General features: G+C 41.3%; 1 long non-coding RNA gene across 1 annotated transcript in view; it reads left to right on the top strand.

The window, feature by feature from the left end:
• Positions 1-11,053: 11,053 nt before the first annotated feature.
• LOC309649663 overlaps positions 11,054-23,434 on the top strand; it is a 453,852-nt gene continuing 441,471 nt past the window's right edge. Inside the window, exon 1 of the long non-coding RNA XR_014257239.1 lies at positions 11,054-13,948. This is a non-coding gene — a long non-coding RNA (uncharacterized lncRNA). The remainder of the gene's footprint in view (positions 13,949-23,434) is intronic.

Genomic DNA, 23,434 nt, shown 5'->3' with positions numbered 1-23,434 from the left:
CTATTTATGAGAAACAAATAAGAAGATGTGTGCAACATATATGGCATGGTATGTGGCACACAAAATATTTATTTTAGCCAATGGATTGGAAGGGATCAAACTTTTATCTTTATTTTTTCTTTTCCCCTCCCATACATTTTGGATGTGCTTTTGTAAAACAAGAGGGAAATACAGTTTCCCATAACCAGCTGTCAGATTTGGTCAGAGTCTTACTGGGGACCATGAGGAACTTGTGTCATCTCTTTCTGAGGACATTCCAGGATGGAACGTGGGGTATAGAGGAGTTAGGTATTGAACAGCTCTACGAATAAGGGCGTTTTGTTGTCTTTGTTTCCTCTGTGCCATCATGATGGGGATTTCATCTCAGCTCAAGTCTTGTTCCCATGGACATTTTCAGCCCTAATCCTCTTGGGTCCCCAGATTTTCAACTTTATACCTTTCCTCATAATCACAACAGCCACCATATAGTCAACCCTTACTAGGTAACAAATGATCTTTAAGCCCTTTTACGTATATTAACTCATTAAACCTAGTAGCAACTCAAGAAGTAGCAACTGTTGTTTCCCCCCCATTTCACAGGTGAAGACACACTGACACAGAGAGATGGAGAAACTAGCCTGGGGTTTAAGAGTTAGCTGGGTGGAGCTGAGATGCAAATCAAGGTGGGCTGTCCTCCTTCAGTCCTCTCCTCACTTGTAAAATGGGCTAATAGTAACTGCTCACCTAACTTGCAGGGCTGTTGACAGAATCGTATGATTTTGTACATGTTGAAAACACGTCAGCTTCCAAATATTAGATACATGTGCCCTCGTTATTCTTTCATCACTTTTATTTGCTCACTTGTGCTGCACACTCTGAAACTGCAGACATTTCGAGCGGTAACAGGACTACCCTAAGTAGGTCCCCTCTGTAATCAAGGACACAAAGCCTTATTTCCTTGGAGTCATCCCCTTGGGGATGAAATTTAGAGCAAAGAACTGTCCCAACTCCTCAGGTCTGTGATGCCTCCGCCTCTACCCCCCTTTCTAATAGCACCGTTGCTATGAGACACAAAACACAAAATGAGGTCCCTGGCATCACTGTTGCGCAGGACAAAAGTGGACCGTGCAGCTTTGAAGATGGGAAACAGATGATAAAGTTTAGGTGAGGACTGAGTTACCATTATGCAACCTCTAACTGCAAACTAATTAGAATTCAGGCCAGTTTCTAAGAAGCCGGCCAAACAACGAAGTCCTTAGAACACAAAATAAAAGGAGCGCGACACTGGAGCTTGGGTTTGCTTTGGATTAGAACGCTCAGCGGGGACGGTATGGCGCACACAGTGCAGGATATTCACTATTCCCCCGTCTCTGTTTAGCACGTGCACACAGCACACTCACTCTGATTAATGAAGGCTGTACATGCACAGTGACATCAGCGTTGGAGCTGCAGAGTATTGGGAACCTCACCAGGTGTGGCTAGTTTATTTTCAGGTGTGGACAGGATGGCCATTAAAAACAGAGCCAGATCTGGTGTCCTCCCTACACTTGGCACCTCTGCTGCCCTGCTCCTGGCAGCATTCTGCAGAGCCTGCCTTTTCCTTGTTGGGCATGCAAACCTTTCACTCATCAGAGGCCCAGAGTACTTTGGAAGCTTTGGATGTGTCAGTATCAGTCAACTAATGGAAGCCATGTGTTTGCAGAATGGAAAAAACCGGGCATCTTAAGGATGCAGACATGTCTCGCTATAAATGGGTCTAAAGCAGAGACTTTTTGAGTCCTTTTCTGAGTAGATTGTCGGCCACCCTGCTGACTAACTATTGATAATGCTATTCCAGATAACCCCACTCCGAGACAGGAAGAGCCCTTTCTCCAAGGGCAAGGGAAGCAGCTGAGATTTATTGCGTACACAGTAGGTCCTATGCAATTCATTACTATAATGATGCTCACAGAGATTACATCCACGGCTGCGTACTTAGTGCTCACACCCGCTAAGAGCTCTGGCTTGACTGGCGTCTTTAACGCTGACCCTAGGTGGGGAGTCGGTGTTGTCACCCTCCTTTTGTGGCAACGCTTCCTTAGGAGAGTCAGGTAACGTTTCTGCTGACGGAGAGGAACTGGGGCCAGTCCCTACCATTTGTATACTTGTCCTCATGGCACAGCAAATTGGAAAGATAGAAATGACGATGCTAATTTTATAGCCAAGAAAGCTGAGATTTAGGGAGTTTGAGCAAATTTTCCAAGGACGTGTGGCTGGTAAATGACAGTGGGGGAGTCTCAGCACAGTATTTAAAATAGTCCGGTTAGTCTGCTGTGCTTTACCACAGGGCAGAGTTTCTGTGATGAGAAGGATTAGATTTCCTGATAGACAGATGAGGCACATGCTTAATGCACCCCTGTAACAGCATAAACATAAAAAGAGGGAGGCATTTTTGAAAGAATTCGGTTATTTCATGGAAATGCCAAATTACCCAAGCAGTCATTAAGGAAAGAAATCTTTTGGACTTACTATTATTTTACATTTTTGTATCTTCAGTAAAAAAACCAATGTCAAAATCTCAGTGGCTGAAAATAGCAAAGGCATATTATTTATTTGTACGACTAGTCGCTGCGGGTCAGCCTGCAGGGCCGGGGGCGGTGGGTGGGGTGGCTCTGGACCACTTTGTCTTCACTCAGGGAAGCGGCCTGGTGGGCCTGCCACCTGCTGGAACAGCCTGGCTGCAGTGGTACGGGGCAGGCAGCATGGGCTTGTGTTCATCTTCCGCCTGAAGGCCTCTCTCCTACGCTCGTACGCCGTGGGCCAAAGCACATCTCACGGCATACCCGACTTCAAGGATGTAAGGATTGGCAGTTCCACCATGTGCAGTGCAAGGAGGAAACCCAGTGTCCTGGGGAACAAACAGCCTGGCAATCACAATTTTATAGACAAACAGACAGAGGGACAGAGGGATATGGAGGACAGTGATCTTCTCAGTGCTTGGGGCCCCCAAATGTCTTAATCCTTCCCAGAAGGGAAGGAGGAAAGGCTGGTAGCCCCTCCCTCTATTTGGATACATACGAATAGTAAGGTTGCACAATCCCCAGTCTCTTCCAGACACTGATTCCCACTTCTCCTTTTCTTTCTTTTTTTTAATCAATTGTTTTTGTTGTTGAAGTATAGTTGATTTACAATGTTGTGTTAATTTCTGCTGTACAACAAAGTGATTCAGTTATATATGTATACGTTTTTTCATACTCTTTTCCATAATGGTTTGTCTCAGGATATTGAATTTAGTTCCCTGTGCTCTACAGTAGGACCTTGTTGTTTGTCCAGCCTAAATATATATTATTAAAGCCCACATCTGCTGACCCCCAACCTCCCGTCCACCCTACTTCTCCTTTTCTGCCTCCCTCTCAGTCCCAACTGATGAGGGCCTGTCTTCTCTCTAGAGGAGCTGGGCTGACGACTTCTTCCACGGATAGTCTCCAGGCTGCTTTCTTGGGCAGCTTTGTAAGCAGCGTTGACATCTGTATTGTCTTCATTTCAGAGTGAAGCTAAGCGGCCTTGCTTATGGCTGCAAGCAAGGGCTGGTACTTTGCAGGGAGATTACCCTGGCTCTTGGCTTCCCTTTTTCTCATCCCTTTTCCAGCCCTTCCTGTTGACCATCTCTTTTCATATTAGCATCTGAGTCCTGGAGAGTGAGATGAAGGTGACCACCTTGGGGGCCAAGGGGTTCTAAGACATCCAGTTAAAAGGGCAAGTGGACCTTGGGATTCATCTGTGGGTTTCATTCTTTTCCCCTCGCCTGTGGGACATCCCCCTTCCTTCAGATGTATAATTGTAAGAAACAAAATGCCTTCCCAAGGAGCAGCAGCCCCCCAAGTCCCCCCAACACAGTTACCCCACAGTGCAGTCTAGCTCCCAGGCTCTAAGGCCCCTCCCTTTGCTCCATATCACTGGCTCTTACCAGCTTCATCCTTTTTGGAGATGAAAGGCTGTGTCTGAAAGGTCAGTTCTGATGATCCTGGACCCTTTAATTAAAGTCACCTGAATTGCTCACTTCTTTATTGCAGTCATCTGAAGGCCTGGTTTAGCTCTGACATAGCTCCCAAAGGACTAACTCTGACATTTCGTCAAAAATTGGTTGCAAACTGAGCTGTTTTCAAAAGTGAGGTCTCATTTAAAAAATACTTCCTTCTTTTTCTTTTGTGGTTCATTAGCATCTTCTAAAAAAAATTTTTTTTTCTCTTTCTATTGGAAACTAGAAGTATTTCACCCTGGCTTGCCAAATGATTTCTATCTCAGTAGAAAAAGAACTTGCTATTTCCTGAAAATCTACCACCACTACCCTCCCCCCCACCCTTTTTTTAATACGTTTTGTACTGGGAATCTAAGTAACTTGATAACGAGTTAATGAAAACAAATTAATTCTGTCTGCGTTTAAGAGAGAGACAGCTTGGCCTCACAAAGTTATCTTACTTGCTTCTCTGGACTTGGCACTTTCTGGGTGTAACACTGTTAGAAAGTCTAGGTATTTAGGGGAAATAAACAAGGGTATACTATTTTCCCACTGGAGTAAGGTGATTATGTATGTATGTGTAAATTATTCAGATAATTTTGGGGGGTGGGTGGGAGAAATTTCATTCCAACACATCTGGCTAATGGCATCTCAATTATCATTTTGACCCTCTGTTATGTGAACAATTTGCATTAAATCCTGGGATACAGAATAGGAATTTTAAGAAACGTTTGTGTGACAGCTGCACAAACAGTATTTTAATCATCCTAGGTGTCTCCTTCTGGAATGGGAGTGTATAGCCTTTGGAGAGGTGTCCCGACCTTCGCTCCCTCCTCCCCTTCCTAAGTCCTCGTGCACCCAAGGACAGAACATGCCTACTCCATACCCTTTCTGGACGAGGAGGAGGACTTCCACTTTGAGTAAATGTGTGTCTTTCAAATCAGGCAGCTTTCTATAACCTCTCACTTTAGGAGCGATGTTTTTCAGAGTCACGGAAATATGTCGCTCCTAAAGTGACATAGAAAGGACGTAGTATAGGGCACAAGAGGCTACACTTTTATTTCCAGGCATGTCAACTCTCGTAGCTGTGTGTCTCTGAGACGGGAAGAGTGGTGGTAACGCGTTGGAGATAATCACTGGGTGGTGTATGATGGGGAGTGAGGGCTGGAGGTCTAAGCCTGCCAATGACATTGCTTGAGGGTGTGCTCTTACTCCTGCTTTCCAAAGACTGTCAAATCATAACGTAGAGAGGACCAGAGGGTAATAAATGGTGGCATCCCTGTAGCCTTATGTGGCTTCCGCTGGACAAAAATAAATATCAAGACACCCTTCTTTACCCTCCTCTTCTCCCTCCATGAGCAGCTCTTTCTAAACTGATAGAGAGTGAATGATGTTCAGAATTGGACAGTGTAGGGGGAAGTCTGAATCTACTCCCCTTTATCCATGTACCTTCTCTCTGTTCCTTATAAAAATCTCCAATGAGGCTATACTTTTTTCTTCATCAGTTTAAGGATTTATCTTAAGCTCAGCTAGAGATTTAAGGCTCTCATAGACCAAGATGCTGTTCTTAGGCTAAAGCTTAAATATTTACAGAAATGCCTAAAGTGGACATTTCACATCCATTTTATTTCAAGGATGTTTTCCAGATCATTTTGCTTCTTTATGGATCTCATTCCAAAAAGTGGGGGGAGGGGCATTCCACTTGTTTATGATCTCAGCCAAGATGTTGTATAAACCTTTCCACCCTCCTCTTTTTAGGGGTCCCTCCATGTGCTGGATAGCTTTAGCCAGGAGATTCATAAGCAGCTCCAGCCGAAACCACCTGAATTTTCCTCCGGCTCTGGATGTTTTGATGAGGTGACTTGGAATAGGGGTGGATCTGTGGTCGGGTTCTGAAACCCAGCAGACAGGAGCAGTTATTTGCCTCAGGATTCTGGGGTTTGAGGTGTTTGGCTGTTGGTTGAGAATGACAGAGAGGGAGAAACCCAGTAGAGCAAAGGGAGGATGCTAGCAATGCCAGTGGAATTAAGAGAGGTGGGGAAGGGGGTCAGGACCGACAGCCTCCGAATAAGACTCCCTTCAAATACCTGGCCATTTGCATCTTGAGTTTCTGGATTCCATTCTCAACGTGCATGCTGAGTCATTCCAGTTTCTTCCTAGGGCTTTTCAACTTGCCTTCCAGGATTACAAATTGATATTATCTGCTAAGGCAAACTCAGGCTTGTTAGTAACAGGGCTATTTAGTGTTGAGAGTGGTCATGAGATCTTGGGAGAAGTGCAATAGCGAATTATTGAAGCGTCGGTTTAGGTAATCTAAACCAAATCCTCCTCATCCCAAGTATCTGGATACTTTGGTAATTTTTTGTCTGAGTTATCAATGAGTCAGACAACCAGCATTGCATTTTGATGATGTGACTTGAGCTGCAAATGATCCAGGTAAATGCCTGTATTCCCTTTACATGTACTAACACAACATACTTTCTTGTGGCCTATTAAATGTGTTCTTTTTAGATTTCAGCCAGTTTTCATAATAAGTAGGGAATCAGGGAAATGATATGGGAAACTTAGGGTAAGACATTAGAGGACTTAAACTCAGGTTTCTGACCAGCTATATGATCGTAGTAAAGCCATTTAACTTCTCTGGGAGTCAGAGATCTTCAATGGGAAATGCACTGGCTAAGATGCTATGACCAAATATGTAGGAAAACCAACAGGAGGCACCACTGATTTCTATTACCTATATGTCACGCTTGCATAGTTCTTCTTTTTGCCAACATTATATTATAGGAGTTAACCACACTCTAGCCAGGATATTGAGGTGAGGAGCTATAGTTTCTTTTTTTTTAAATGGAAGTATAGTTGATTTACAATATTGTGTTCGTTTCAGTAGCGTTTCTTGAAAGCAACTGTAAATACAGGTAGACTTAGAGATGGGACTTAGGAATGCCCTATCTACAATTATCTTTCTCTCCCCCCAACACTTATTCCCTTCCCAGGCTGTTCTGGAGCGCAGTTGAGATTTATTCATTTGGATGAATAGTTTCCTATCAAGAGTCTTTGGTGATTGCCTGTGTGAGTTTTCCATTCCTGCCATAACAGATTACCATAACCTAAGTGGTTTAAGGCAGCACAAATTTATTATCTCATAGTTTCTATAGGTCGGAAGTCCAACATGGGTCTCACCAGGCTAAAATCAAGGTGTTGGCAGGGCTGCGTTCCTTACCGGAGGCTCTGGGGAAGAACCCCTTTCAAGTTCATGCGGCAAGTTCCTTGCAGTTGCAGGAGAGAGGCCCCCATTTCCTTGCTGGCTGTCAGCATGGCGTCACTGGCATTCGTTGGCTCATGGCTCTCTTCCTCTTTCCTCCAAGCCAGCAGCATCAAGACAAGTCAAAATTCAAGTTTTGACCTCCCCTTTGGCCTCCTTTCTTGGGCTTCCTTCTTCCACTGCATCCTTTCTGTTGGACTGGTCTGCCTTCCTTGTGTTTAAGGGCTCAGGTGATTACATTGGGCCCATCTGGATAATTCAGCCTATTCTTCCTACATTAAGGTCAGCTGATTAGTAACCTTAACTTTCTCTTCAAAGTCACTTCACAACAGTACCTAGATTAGTGTTTGAGTGATTGAGGTATAGAAATCATGGGGGAGAAAAGAAGGCATCCTTAGAACTTCTGCCTAAGAAATTGTCCTGCGTGGTGACAGAAAGCTATTATCAGTCATCAGCATCTCTATAGAAGTAGCCTAATGGGTGTCACTACCAGCTAAAGGGAGTAGAATACTTTTTGTTATTTCCGTGCTAAATGGATATTATGCAGGAGGTTACTTCAGTATTAGAGATCAAGGATTAGAATTTTTTTTGGCAGAGAGCATATGAGAGCCCTGGGGATCTAAGCTCAGTGGTACAGGCAGAGAAAGGGTCACCTGTTGGAAAAAGAAATAAAATGAGAGAGATCACCAAGGGGGAAAATAATTTACTTAACGCTACTCTATTATGTTTGAGGTTGAGAGGTACCTACTGACTTATAAATAATATAATATCATAGAAATACACACTGCGCTCATTTGAAGTATTACTTTGAAAATAAATTTTAAAAATTTGAGTATTTGAGAATACATTTGAGGAAAAGTTTGAAGAGATTTTGCATGAGCTGGGTATGGAAGAAATCCTTCCTGTTTTTATCTTAGATTTTTAACTTGAGCCCAATTGCCCCTTAAGTCTAGCCACACAAAATATGTTCTTTATAGTACTATAAGTAGTTTTAGAGACATAGACATATAATGTTTAAATGTAGTATGTTGTTTCAAAATATCTTCAAAAGATAAGAATTCATTGCCTTTGGTTAGATAATATATACTACATATGTATTTCTATTTGTTTATATATAGAGATATGGATTAATAGAGATATAGATAGATAAGGGTAAATGTAGAAATTGATATACATATGCTATGTTATCATTAAATAGCCATAAACGCAAGACTTTGCATTCTCGAACAGAAGCAAATGCAATATTGCATAAGAAAAAAGGAGTGTTAACAGGTTTTGTTTTCACCCAGATTCCAGTATTACATGACTCTTTCTTTTTTTAATCCTTCTTGGGGTAGATGTAGATCTCATCCAAATATCCAAACAGAATCATTCCCCAATTGCAAGTCCTTTCCAGGGCAATGGGAAATGTATTCCTTTTACATGTTCATTTTGTGGTCATCAGGGTTTCCTGTCCATGGTCTTTCTTTGAATTCCCTTTGGGCTAAGTTTGGCCTGTGTTTGCAGGAGTGGCTGAAAGACAGCCTTGCTTTTGATAAAGGCATATCATTTCATCAGGTCCCACACATTCACAGAGTCTGACTTACCCATGGTACCTGGGGTTTTCAAATCATACATTAATCCAGGTCAACTTGACCATTGTCCGGTGGTCAGTCCTTGACTGGAAGTAACAGGGCTAAGGAAGAAAAGAAATCATATCCTGTCAATAAGCGCTGAAAATATTTAGTGTGGCAAGCTCTGTGTTTTCTTTCTTATGAAAAGCTGATTAATATTCAGTGGTTGAAGGTTAATACCCCATTCATTTTATTCACTTTACATCCTGCACACAGCAGTGACTGTTCCAATTTCAACTCCTAATTCATACAAATCTGGTTCCAATCACGAGATTAGTAACTTACTGCCTAAGCAGAAACAAATCACACAATTGCTAAGCTTATCTTTCTACCCATGCACAGACACATACGTGAGCTTGAAATGGACTCATTCACGGACAGATGCAAATGCATCAAGACCAGCAAAGTCCAATCAATGTGGATATATCTAGGAAGTTTTATTTGCTTACGCAAGCATGTGATAGGGATAGATGAAACTGACACCAAGATAGCATCGTCTAAATGTATTCATATGTGCAGAGGTCTTTAACCTGAATCAATAATTGTCTCTGTGAAGTTTTCTATATCACAGATATTCCTATATTGAATCATACTTTAAAGATATTAGGATGAGGCATCATTTAAAAACTCTCTATTCTGTGTCCTTTTGTAAAATATGGTATTACTTGGTACATTATCCACGACAACTTCGTCTATTTTTCTACAAATTCATTTTTATGTTTGAGAGGTTTTTGTGAAGTTGGACACACCACTTGTTTAAGAAGGGGAAATTGTAACAGGATGAACTTGAGAGTAATGATAATGAAGGTTTTTCTGATCATAGGAGTAAAGCTTCAAAACAGGTCACCAAAGAGGGAGGGGAATTTGCATTTCCTGAAGATCTTTTGAAATTGTATCTCATTTGTCTGGAAAGGATTAAGGGCAGACCTGCAGGGGTCTGCTTTTAGGTTCCTTCCAGCTTAGTGAGTCTGTGACTTGGGAATATCTGTCTGTAGTCACTCTGTAGGAAAGATAAGTTTAGGGGGACATGTGCACTCAGGACAGGAAGGAGAAGAGGGCAAGGACGTGACGTTTGCACTTTTCGGATGGTGGCGCACACCAGTTGGGCAACCATCACAGTGATTGGTCATCCAGTGGTGGGGATAACGGGGGCTACGTTTTCTTTTGTGTTTATTTCTGCTCAATGTAACACAGCAGTTACACTGCTGAAAGCTGATACAGTGGGAGTAAGAAGAACATCTTAGTATTCAATACCGTGAGTTCTTTAGTTGGGGGCCTTGGTTTTGGTTGTGATTTTTTTTTACCAAAAGGATATTTCCCAAAGCCTTGGAGTGATGGGAATCAATGAAATCATATTCCAGCTTATTTGAAGGCTTAAAATCCATTTATCACCCAGAGTCCTACGAATCTATCCTTCTTCCCTTTGCTCTTTGACACTTATATTAGGGGAAAAAGGCAAAAAACAGAGTTTGGGGCTAAAGAAACACTGCTACCACAAGCAAACAAACAATCCTGTCAGAATCGTGTCCCGTCCACTTACTAGGCCGAATGATCTTGGCCCCTTTAAACCTCTTAATCTAGGCTGAAGATGAAATAATGCAGTTGATGAAGATGGCAGTTGGCACATTGCAGGCCTTCAGTGGTGGCAATTAATCATGGATTTGTTGTGACGACTATGTGATTTATGTTTGTGAAAATACCTGGAAATCTATACATTGATAAACAAATTACCCATCATTTTTATTTCTTGGTGCAGTTATATTTCAAATGGTCTGGGCGTTTTTATCTATCTGTGTCTGTCTACTCACCAACCAAACGCCAGCTCCAGTCAGCTGCCAGCTGTGTTCTCTTTGAATTGTAGGAAACACACCACCATAACTTTTCAGCTAAGTCTTTAACATTTTCTAGCCTACTGCTGAAGGCTGTGTTGGCAACAATCTGAGAAACTGGAGAAGCTTCTATCAGCAAGAACTGCACTTCTAATAAAATTTATAACATCCCTGTCAAAAATGCTTAAGAATATGAAGACCCAGATCTCAAATGAATATCCCTGAAAACTACATTTCATTTGTGGATGAAATTCCCTCTTATCTGGGGAAGAACTGGGAGTCTTAACTGGGACTTTCCTAGCCACTTTCTGACCTGCATCATCCTTGTAAATTGTGGTGAAATACACATGACATAAAATTTACCATCTTAATCATTTTTAAGTGTATGGTTCCATGGCATTAAATACACTCAACTGTTGTGCAACCATCACTGCCATCCATCTCCAGAACTCTTATCATCTTGTAAAACTGCAGCCCCCTCTCCATTGAACAGTAACTCTCCATCCCGCCCCCGCCCAAGCCCCTGGCAACCACCATTCTACCTTCTGCCTCTTTGAATTTGACTATAGTGAGATACGTCCTATGAGTGGAATCATACATGTTCGTCCTTTAGTGACTCGCTTATTTCTCTTAACATCACGTCCTCAAGGTTCATCCATGTGGTATGCGTCCTCCCTTTCTGTGTGAGGCGGGAGTGGTAATGATGACCCTCGGAGACATTTGTGTGGGTACCAAGGACCCCACCAGTTTAGAGTCTCCGTGACGTCACTGGGTACTGACAGGAATCCAGGGTGATAGCAACATTAGCCTCACGCCTGACTGGTGATGATCAACCACCATTAGCAGCTCCAGGCTTTCCAGGGGTTCTGAAAAGAGTTCTGGGAGACAAGGACTCCAGGCAGAAAAGCACACGCCCTGCACAATTTAGAGGTGATCCTGTGCGGACTTGGAGGTTGGTTGTGCCGGGATTTCTCCCTGCAGAGGGGGAGTTCCATTTAGCGCTTTCTTTTAATTTCGCAGATGCCATCAGGAGCGACTCTTTGGCTGGTGGAACTACTGCGTTCTCTTCCCTGCCTTCGGGTGACTGTACAAACTTACAGAAAAAGAAAAAAAAGTTCAAGCTCCAACATAGCTTCACACAGGGTGTCTAGCCAAAATGCAAAGTTTTACCACAGCGCACAAGCAGACAGTGTTTTTCAAGTGCGGGAACAGAGTGAGGTGCCTTTCAGCACCTTTTCCGGCACTTCTTTAAAAATGATTTAAATTGGAAGCAATAGCATCGAATGCTGAACATCTGACACTCAGACAAGACTTAATGAATCATACACTTTAACAACATCACTCCTCTCCAGCCACTTCACTTGGCGTCCGTGGTGGTTGTTTTTTTTCCCACAAAAACATTTGTTCTGCAGACCATTTGCTTGTTAGAGTATCCTGGGCAACTCTTGGTTCATGGCAGGGAGAACTGGCCCAAGGGAGACTGCAAAGCCCAGTTACTCCTGCATGCAGTCTCTCTGGGTCTGAATTTCAGAGAAGAAAGACAACAGTGTTCCTTAAGGAACCCGACTTAGAAACACCGTTGGTCTCTCCCCAATTCACAATCTCTTGCAAAAAATGTAAGCTACACAATCAAATGTTGATTTTTTTTTAAATTGTGTGATAACATTGTGTTTATTTATTTATTTATTTTAAAAATTAATTAATTTATTTATAGCTGTGTTCTTCGTTTCTGTGCGAGGGCTTTCTCTAGTTGTGGTGAGCGGGGGCCACTCATCGCGGTGCGTGGGCTTCTCACTATCGCGGCCTCTCTTGTTGCGGAGCACAGGCTCCAGACGCACAGGCTCAGTAGTTGTGGCTCACGGGCCCAGTTGCTCCGCGGCATGTGGGATCTTCCCAGACCAGGGCTCGAACCCGTGTCCCCTGCATTGGCAGGCAGATTCTCAACCACTGCACCACCAGGGAAGCCCCTCAAATGTTGATCTTAACCCCACAATATCCAGCATTGCCATTTGACTGATTTGAATCAAAATAACAAAAAAGTGAATAATTTTGCAGGGAGGAAAATTCCAGTGCTGGGAAAAAGACACCCATTCCGAATCTCTGCGTTAAAGGAAGTCGTTATCTTTGTTGTCATAAATTAAATGTCTCCCGGTGGCGTCTGGCAGTATAGCTCACAGCTTGTCTGGCAGTTGTTAAGGACGCAGGCAGAGTGGACAGAGGCTGCCCAGCTTCACCAAGGACCATGAGTTGGTGTCTCACCCACCTCTCAGATGGGTCACCGTCTGATGCAGCGCCATTGGCAGGGAGAGTGGTGGGGCCGTTCCCCCTGAGGTTGGAACGTATGCAAACAATTTCATCTTCCAATCCAATCCTTAATGTAAATGTTTAATATAAACCTGATGTTAACATGATGTACATGAATTTACTGGCAGGCAGAGCTTGGATTTACATCGTTCTGAAAATCAGATGTTCTTTGCATTAGGGGTTAGGAAAACCTTTAAAGATGGCAAGGTTTTCCTTCTGAATGACAGGTGCATTGCTAAAGTGCACACACCCAGTGCGCCATTGGGGAACCAACTGCTCACAGATGCCAGATTCCAGTGTGTAATCATTTCTTTGCAGACTGCTCCATCAATGGGGAGTTAGGCTCTAACCCAGTGGCCACAGTAAACTAAAGTCTGTGGGCCAAAATGGGCCCACTGTCTCTGTTTCTCTTTAACAGCTTTAGTGGGATATAATTGATATACAAAAAATAGTACATATTTAATATAGTCATACCTCATTTTATTGAGCTTTGCTTTATTATGTTTCACAGATATTTCATTTTTTACAAATTGAAGATCTGTAGCAGCCCTGTGTCAAGCAGGTCTGTTGGAGCCATTTTTCCAACAGCATTTGCTCACTTTGTGTCTCTGGGTCACATTTTGAAAATTCTCACAATATTGCAAACACTCCACCAGCAAAAAGATTACAACTCCTCAGATGATGATTAGCATTTTTTAGCAATAAAGTATTTTTTATGAAGGTATGTGTATTGTTTTTATAGGTATAATGTTATTGTACACTTAATAGACTACAATATAGTGTCAACATCACTTTTCTATGCACTGGGAAACCAGAAAATTCGTGTGACTCACATTATTGTGGTATTTACCTTATTGCAGTGGCCTGGAACCGAAGCAGCAGTATCTCCGAGGTCTGCCTGTGTACAATTTGATGAATTTGGACATATGCCAACACTCATGAAACCATCACCATGATCAAGGTAATAGATATATTCATCACTTCCAAAATTTCCTTGTGGCACTTTGTTGTTTTGGTGGTGTTGCTGTTTTTGGTGTTTTTGTGTGTGTGTGTTTGTAGTTTGGAGTAAGAACACCTAACGTGAGTTCTGCCTTTTTAACAGATATTTAAGTGAAGTGGTTCAACTGATACAGAATTTTGGACATGCAAGATAAATATGTTCTAGAGCTCTGTTGTACAACAGAGAGTCTATAAGTAACAGTTTTGTACTTTCCATAGCCTGTTTTTTTGTATGGCCCACAAGCTAAGAATGATTTTTACATATTTACATGGTTGAAAAGAAAAATAATATTTTATGACACATGAAAATTATATAAAATTCAAATTCCAGTTGCCATGAATAAAGTTTTATTGGAACACAGCCATGCTTATTCATTTATGTGCTATCTGTGGCTGCTTTTGTGATCCAGACCAACTGTCAGCAGAGCTGAATAGTTATGACGGTGACATTATGGCCCACGGAGCCTAAAATATTTACTCTTTGGCTCTTTGCAGAAAAAGCTTGCCATACCCTGCCCTAGAAAGTTCATAAGCGATGATACTGCTGGTTATAATGATAATGATAATGGTGGCTAGCAATTATTGATTGCTTCTTTACACCAGGTGTATATATTATATATTACTGCTCTTTTAACATGTGGCATGTAGCATATTAATTTTCACTTAAAGATTATATTTGCTAAGTGTTTATGGGATTGTCACCCATGTGGACCCTACCTTTGTCTACTCCTCTAGATTTGGGCTTTTTTACATGTTAATGATTATCTGGAAGGATTTTTTTTTTTAATCTTTCAAATTTTACCATATTCCTAGATGTTTGATGCTTTATAAATTAGGTAAACATTTCACAAAACTGGTTGATCATCAGTATTATCAGGAAAACTTAAAAGATGCCCCCGCTTAACGAAGCAGGATCTGAGGATGGAACTCAGAACTTCTGTTTGTTTGGCTTTCATTTTTAAGTTCTACTGGTGATGCGAAGAATCAGCCTGATATGGGAACAGCCAGCCAAGATAATTATTTTATTTATACTTTTCAAAGGGTTGCGTGTTGTAGATACTACCTGACTTGGAACTCTTTGACAGTGAAACTGACTTCCCTATTTCTTTTACCTTCCAGCTCCCAAAGCTTCCCCATCTCCACCGTTGTCATGGGAACAGGACTTTGTACCTAGGGGATACCCAAGCCTAGTGACTTGACTGACTAGATAGCACAGCTCCTGATAACATGTATTGACTTCCTTCTGCTCCTTAGAAAAGCGGAATTCTATTTTCCCTATGAAAATAGAATTGTACCCACAGAACACTGAATTCTCATGTGAAAATATTTAGAGCAGTCTGGGACTGGCCCCGTTTAGCACAATCCTTTTGTTCCTATCCAGATTTTCACAAAAGAGTTAGATTGACCTTAATTGGAACTGAAAATTTCCACCTGGCCTTATGTAACCTCCCAGAAAGATGAGGAGAAATTATCAGCAGATTTAATATCTGTGCTTTTATGTTGGTGTTCTAATTTTTTTCCTTCAAGCTTTTAGGATTAATTTCCCTAGTTTATAGGCTGAATGGAAATGTCCCAAGGTCCCTTTGGCTCCTGTGGATGAAATAATTAGCAGCACATGCTATCCAACACGCTTCTATACCTCGGCCCCTCATTAGTTTCAAATCTCAATTTAATTTCCAGGAGAAATAGTTCAGGGTTTCCTGAGACTTAGCAATCGAATCTGACCAACTGCAGGGGGTCTCATACTCAGACTGCTTTTTCCTGGTCCCCCGTCCACCTCTCACCCGACACCCCACAACCAGATCTCTGTAAGATTCAGTTTTGCTGCCTCTGTGCTTGCAAATGGGACAGACCAGAAATTGTTTCCTGAAAACCAAATGCTTCTATTTGCTCTCTTCCTAACTGCTCCCGGAGTTTGATTTGAAACCAGTAGCTCTCGGGAACAGGTTTTCTTCAGTCCATCTGTGGTAGATTGATGCAACCCTCTATATAATCAAGGGTCTGAGCTGTTAACTCAAAAAAAAAAAAAAAAAAAAAGGATGCTGACCTGTGCTGTTAGTCCATTTGATGGTAACTGCATATAAACACCAGTTTTGTCCCCATTGTAGGATCTCTTGTACTGTTCCTCAAAACCTGAAGCCCACGGCTAGTTGTTTTTCGGTTTTAACTTTCATACGTGTGCTGCGGGTTTGACCAACCTGCAGGAACGTGACTGGTTGGATTTCATCAGGGTGCTCTGAGTCCCATTTGCAGCACCGAGTCAAGTAGTAGTAGATTTTAAAGAAGATGAAATGTTTGAAGACAAACTGCAATGAAGTATCAGATTTTATTTTGTAAATTGAAGTATAGTTGATGTATAATATATGTTACAGGTGTACAATGTAGTGATTCACAACTTTTAAAGGTTATACTCCATTTATAGTTATTATTATTTTTTTTTATATAAATTTATTTATTTATGGCCGTGTTGGGTCTTCGTTTCTGTGCGAGGGCTTTCTCTAGTTGCAGCGAGCGGGGGCCACTCATCACGGTGCATGGGCTTCTCACTATCGCGGCCTCTCTTGTTGCGGAGCACAGGCTCCAGACGTGCAGGCTCAGTAGTTGTGGCTCACGGGCCTAGCCGCTCCACGGCATGTGGGATCTTCCCGGACTGGGGCACGAACCCGTGTGCCCTGCATTGGCAGGCGGATTCCTAACCACTGCGCCATCAGGGAAGCCCTATAGTTATTATTGTACAACATGGAGAATATAGAAAATATTTTATAATAATTATAAATGAAGTTCAGATTTTAAAGACTACTTTGGTAAATTCAGGTATTACTCTTTTAGGACATGGGATAGGATGAAAAGGCATATTCTGTATATTCTATTACTCTGAATAAAAGTTCTCAAAGTGTTTCCTTTGATGGTTCGTTGGCTTGGATGTTAGGTCATTTTATTATTTTTGTTTCAGTTAAAAAAAATGTTTTTTAAATTTATTTATTTATTTTTGGCTGCGTTGGGTCTTCGTTGCTGCATGCAGGCTTTCTCTAGTTGCGGCAAGCGGGGGCTACTCTTTGTTGCGGTGCACGGGCTTCTCATTGCGGTGGCTTCTCTTGTTTTGGAGCTCTAGGCGCGTGGGCTTCAGTAGTTGTGGCACACGGGCTCAGTAGTTATGGCACACAGGCTCAGTAGTTGTGGCTCATGGGCTCTAGAGCTCAGGCTCAGTAGTTGTGGTGCACAGGCTTAGTTGCTCCATGGCATGTGGGATCTTCCCGGACCAGGGCTCGAACCCATGTCCCCTGCATTGGCAGGCGGATTCTTAACCACTGCGCCACCAGGGAAGCCCCCAATTTAGGTTTTAATCCATGACCTTGGACAAATTATTTAATCTCTTTGATACTTATTTTTCTCCTCTGTAAAATGGGTGTAATAATACCATAACTAAAAGGTTGGAATGAGCAGGAAATGAAAAAGCTATTTAAAATACAGAGTTTCACACACAAATATCAGTAACCACTCTTCTATACCCCCAATTCCTTCCATCTCATGTCTTCCTTCCAGAAAAACAAATACTTTTAATGGGTAGGTTCTAGGCAAACTTTATCCTATGTTACATGTTCAATTCTGTGACAGCAGCTGTCTTCCAGTATTATTCCAATTCATGTCTGTATAATGGCTTGAAGAGTTACAACAACTGTGCCTTTGCAGACAACCCTTATTATTAGATGGCTTGAGGCCAGAACTCAGATAACCTGGGCTGAGTTCCCCTACATGTTTTCATCAGCCATGCTGTCTTCATGAACATACTGACAAATCTTTCTTTAAATTATTAAAAATGTGTTGTGATGGCTGATTCCAGATGGTGTTAAGATAACTGACTTTTCCTCTCAGCCTACAAAAAAAAAAAGGAAAAAAAAGTGAAAAGTTTGAGATGTTAAGAAGCCATGAGGAAGAAACAGCACATAAGGAGGACAAGATATAAGGAATGGTCTTACACTGCCTTGCAAAATGCTGAAAGGAAACTAGCCATCTGTCATGTCTGGGAAAGTAGTAACACATCTAAAGTGCAGTGCTTTGTGTGTACAGTTCACATGGAAATGGGGAGGCAAATTGAGATGTCTCCACTTAGTACTACTTCTGGAAATTTCTTTGGCATCAGTGATCAAATAGAGTTGTTGTTTTTCTTCTTTCCTCCTGGTGTTTGAGGCCCTTGATAACTGTGTACCTTGGCAGGCAGAGGTCCTATGGAAAAAAGCATAAATTTTAGTGTCCGAGAGAAATAAATTGGATTCTGAGACTTACCTCTTATCAGCAATGCCCAATTGGGCAAGGACCTCAGCCTCACTAAGCCCCAGTTTCCTCATGGCTGAATTTTTCCTATATGTTTGTATCGAGAGTTGATGAAATAAGGTAGATATAAACTTAGCATACAGTATGCTAGTAAATATTAGTTCAAAATCAAGGCTCATATTTCAGTATTTCAAAATGTGGCCACTTTTGTTTTAGGCACTAAAGTCCTCTTTACCATTCCCTGCATATACTGAGTTTTTGGTTTTTGGTTTTTTTTTGCTTCGTAGCTGATCACTTACTGGAACTGATTTTTCTTACCCAGGCCAGTCAGTGTCTTTAATCTATATTCATTACTTCATTTGAAATCTGGTTCGACAGTTAACTCCTTCAAAAAGCTTTCCCTCGCCAACTGCATTTTATGACCCATCACTTACTCATAGTTCTGTTCACACTTAAGTATATAGTATGAACTGTATAACACTTTTGCTTTCTTTCTACTTATAATTATTTGACACGCACCTATTTTCTCTTTCCTTATAGACAATACGAATTCTAAAGGCAGGGATTATGTTCAAATGTTACATGAATCAAAGGACTAATAGGACCGGAACCACACTGATCACATAATAGGCCACTTTGTAACGCCTGTTGAAGCGAATTTACGTGATTTTATATTTAAAATGACTACAGAATTACTTGTTGGTCTTGTCCTTATATTGCTTGGTTCACAAGCAACTTTATTGCTTACTTTAGATATTAGCTGAGAATGGAGGATCTTGATTAAAAATTGCCGTTATTATACATTAAGGCCAGCAAAGCAATTATTTCTCAAATATCAGGCTTATTTGTGAACCGTAGTTTGGCTTATTGAAGCTGAAAGAGATGAAAGTGGGATGTGGATACTCCAGAAGTTTGAACAAGCTCTTGGTCCACCGATTTGCAAAAAAAAAAAGACATGGCTTTAGGATTAAACGCCTGTGCTCTATTCCTGCCTAGTAACCTGTGGGTTATGATGCAAACTGGAGGGTGCTAACTTGGTGGACTATCCCCAGATGAACAAAGTAATTCAGGGGCGATATCACACCTGGAGTTCAGTTCACATGGTAACTCAAGTCCTTTTCCCTCCACATATTCTTCTCCAGTGCCCCTTTTCATCTTTGGTCTTCTGCAATCCTGAATCAGTGATCACCGTAGAAATGGAAAAAAAGAGAGACATATCAGGTTCCCTTTGGGCTCAGGAAAAAGAAAATTATGACACAACTATCTTAATAAGAAAGATTTATAAAGTCATATAATAAAATGTCCTGTGATAGGGAAATGCAGGTTTGATGAATTCTTCCGCTCAGGGATGGTCTTCATGGGTTTGGGTTCCTTCTGACTGCTTTATCATCCTTAGCTTATTATCTTTGTCACATTTGAAAGATGGCTGTGGCAGTGTCACACGTCACAGACAGACACATCACCATGCTGCAGAAAGGGCCTTTGCAGAATGGTTCTTTTCAGTGACAAAAAACCTTTCCTTGAAACCTTTCCCTTTTCAGACTTTTCTTACATCTCATTGGTGAGAAATGGGTCACGTGACCTTTTTCAAACCAGTCAGTCTCAAGGAGAAAAAGGGTTACCATGACTGAGTAGGAATAATCAGTATTCATCCCCTTTGAGTCACATGTTGGAGGAATGCATAGTTGAACAAACTAAGGGCAGGCTGGCATGGAAGGGTGGTGGATGGGTGGGTACCTGGGTAAGGCAATCAATAAAGGACAGTATCTGTCCTACAGATCACTGTACTATGTAAGGGGCTTATAGAATGTTTTCATTGAGATAAGGTATGAACAGTTCTGCTGAAAGATGACAAAGCTAATTGGCTTCTTAAAGTCAATTAATTGACCCTTCCTGAAATACTCAAGACTGTGTGTTTAGATAAGTGGATTCCAAATTCCATATTATTTGATTGCCTCGGTCTCTCTCTTATAAGGCTATGATGTTGGTTCCCTGGGTCCTGTTACAGGAGGTGACATTGAATTCTTGCTATCTGGTCACTGCCAGAGCCTATCGTGGTGAATTGATGTTCTTTCAAGTTTTTTGCTGGATTCCTACACTAACATGAACAACAGTAGCAGTATTATGTAAGACCTGCTTTTAGACTTCAGTTTGATTTAACGCCAAATACTCCAAAAAAAATTTAAAAATAAAACCTAGAATTAGGGGAAATGCAGATAATCAGAAGTTTAGACCTCACGTTGAGTTGTTTTTGTTGGCTGGCAGAATACATGGATTAGTTTCCTCTTCATGGAACAAAATGTGGTACCACATTTCTTTACAATTAAATTAAGGGTAAAGAACAACAAAGACATTATGGTTCATACGATGCATTGGAAAGATATTGTTTGTGCTCCACTTGAGCAGAGGGTAGAACGCCTTTACTTTGTTGCTTTATGAAATGCCAGGTTTTCAGGGCAAATCCTATTAAGGGGTTTTAGTTCCTGCCTGATATTTTGCTTTCTTCTCTGCCAGCTGCCACTGCATTGGAGATGCCTCGGGATTGTTCAGCCCGTGGTTGGACTTGATTTAGAAATTAAAACTACCAAATTGGGGAAATGTGTCCATTCATTCTTTCTCATCTGTTTATCCATCCGATATCTGTCATATCTATAATAAGCTTATTATAATCGTCTGCTTACTTGTCATTTCCCTCCACTAGTCTGTAAGCATCTGGTGAAACTGGTTCCTAGGTATATCTTCAATGCCTGATATATTTACTGAATAAACAGTAAATATTTATTCAGTGTTTGAACTCTCAATGAGCTTTTAGTCTAGGAGAGAAGATAAGACATGTAAATTAAAAAAAAAGAATATGTTGGGTTGGGTGTGTGTTTGGGGGCCATAAGAGATTTATTGGAAGTTTGAAGATAGAGATCCTAAATAGTACACTCATTAATTTTTCGGGGGAATTGATCTATCTACCTACCATCTATCTCTCCATCTACCTATCTGGTTACTTAGGTAGTAGCACTTCAGTTCTTTATTCATAAGCCATAAACAAACGAAGCAAATCAATTGTTAAAGAAGTGTTTACAGATATAAATGTTGAATATGTGTATTTGGTGGTGTTTACGCCAATTTTTTGTTTAAAATGTAGGAGAACTACATGAGTTTCTTGTAGATGGAAAATAGTTGGGTCTTGGTTTTCTATCCAGTTTAACAAACATTCTAATTTGAGTGTTTAGTCCATTCACATCCTACATTATTATTAATTTTGTTGCATATAAGTCAATCATCTTGCTATTTGCTTCCAAATTGTCCCATATGTTGTTTCTTTCTGTGTTCTTTTCCCTTCTTTTTTTTGGGGTGGGGGGGACTAATTGAATTTTTTTTTATTTTTAAATTTTTTTATTTTTGGCTGTGTTGGGTCTTCGTTTCTGTGCAAGGGCTTTCTCTAGTTGCGGCGAGCGGGGGCCACTCTTCATCACGGTGCGCGGGCCTCTCACTATCGTGGCCTCTCTTGTTGCGGAGCACAGGCTCCAGACGCGCAGGCTCAGTAGTTGTGGCGCACGGGTCTAGTTGCTCTGCGGCATGTGGGATCTTCCCAGACCAGGGCTCGAACCCGTGTCCCCTGCATTGGCAGGCAGATTCTCAACCACTGCGCCACCAGGGAAGCCCCTAATTGAATATTTTTATCTTCCATTTTATTTCCTGTGTTGGCTTTTATACTTAGAATTAGTGTTGTACCACCTCATTTATGGTACAATTATAAGAACTGTGTTAGTCAGGGTTCTCCAGAGAAACCAAGCCTCATTTTATTGTGCTTCACAGATACTGCGTTTTTTACAAATTGAAGGTCTGTGGCAACCATGTGTCAAGCAGGTCTACTGGTGCCATTTTGCCAACAGTATTTGCTCACTTCCTATCTCTGTGTCACATTTTGGTAATAATTTGGTAATATTTAAAACTTTTTCATTATTATTATAGTTGTCATGGTGATCTATGATCAGTGGTATTTGATGTTACTATTGCAAAAAGATTATGACTTCCTGAAGGCTCAGATGATGGCTAGCATTTTTTAGCAGTAAAGTATTTTTTAATTAAGGTATGTACATTGTTTCTTAAGACATAATGCTACTGCACACTTAATAGACTACAATATAGTAAAAACATAACTTTTATATGCACTGGGAAAGCAAAAAAATTTGTGGGACTCACTTTATTGTGATATTTTCTTTATTGTGGTGGGCTGGAACTGAATCCACAGTATCTCCAAGGTGTGCCTGTATATACATATATATGTATATATTTATGTCTACTTATTAGTATATGTGTGTGTGTATATATATCTATATATATAGAGAGAGACAGACAGACAAACAGATAGAGGCAGGGAGAGAGAGACTGATGTATTAAGAGGAATTGGCTAATGCAATTATGAAGGCTGAGAAGTCCCATGATGTGCCATCTATCAGCTGGAGACCCAGGAAAGCCAGTGATGTAATTCCAGCCTGAGTCCAAAGGCCTGAGAACCAGGCGAGCCAGTGGTGTAAATCCCAGTCCAAGGGCAGGAGAAGACCAATGTCCCAGTTCAAACAGCAGTCCAGAAATGAAAAGAGGAAATTTCCTCCTTCCTTTGCCTTTTTTTTTGTTCTACTCAGGCCCTGAACAGATTGAATTATGCCCACCCACACTGCAAGGGCAATCTGGTTTTTTTTTTTTTTTTCCTGATTTTGAGTCACATTCTTCTACTTTGCACATGTAGTATTTTTTTAATCATCTGAGGAATAGTATAGATAATACATTGTAAGGAGCCTGGATTATATTCTCTTCCTTTAAAGCGTGCTAGGGTATGTCCTGGCAGGCAAATAGTGCCCTGGAGGTTCTCCTTGACCCTGTTGGGTTTCGGCTTCGACAGGGCAGTCCTCCCTCTGCTGCTAGGCTTGGCAGAGTTTTCTTTAGAAGCCTGATGATAAATACTTAAGGCACATGATTTATATTGTCTCCATTGCAGCTATTCAGCTCTGCCATTGTAGCATGAAAGCAGTCATAAAAATATGTAACAAATAAGCATGACTGTGTTTTAGTAGCAGTTTATTAACAAAACTATGTGGTCAGTCCATGGGCCATAGTTTGCTGATCCCTGCTCTAAATCATGGGCTTTATATCTAAGGAATGGACCCGCTGGCGTCCA

Source organism: Balaenoptera physalus (genome assembly GCF_965194825.1).
Source record: "Balaenoptera physalus genome assembly, chromosome: 20".
Classification (NCBI taxonomy): domain Eukaryota; kingdom Metazoa; phylum Chordata; class Mammalia; order Artiodactyla; family Balaenopteridae; genus Balaenoptera; species Balaenoptera physalus.
The sequence above is the reverse complement of the archived record's forward strand: the minus strand, read 5'-3'. Positions and strand labels throughout refer to the sequence as shown.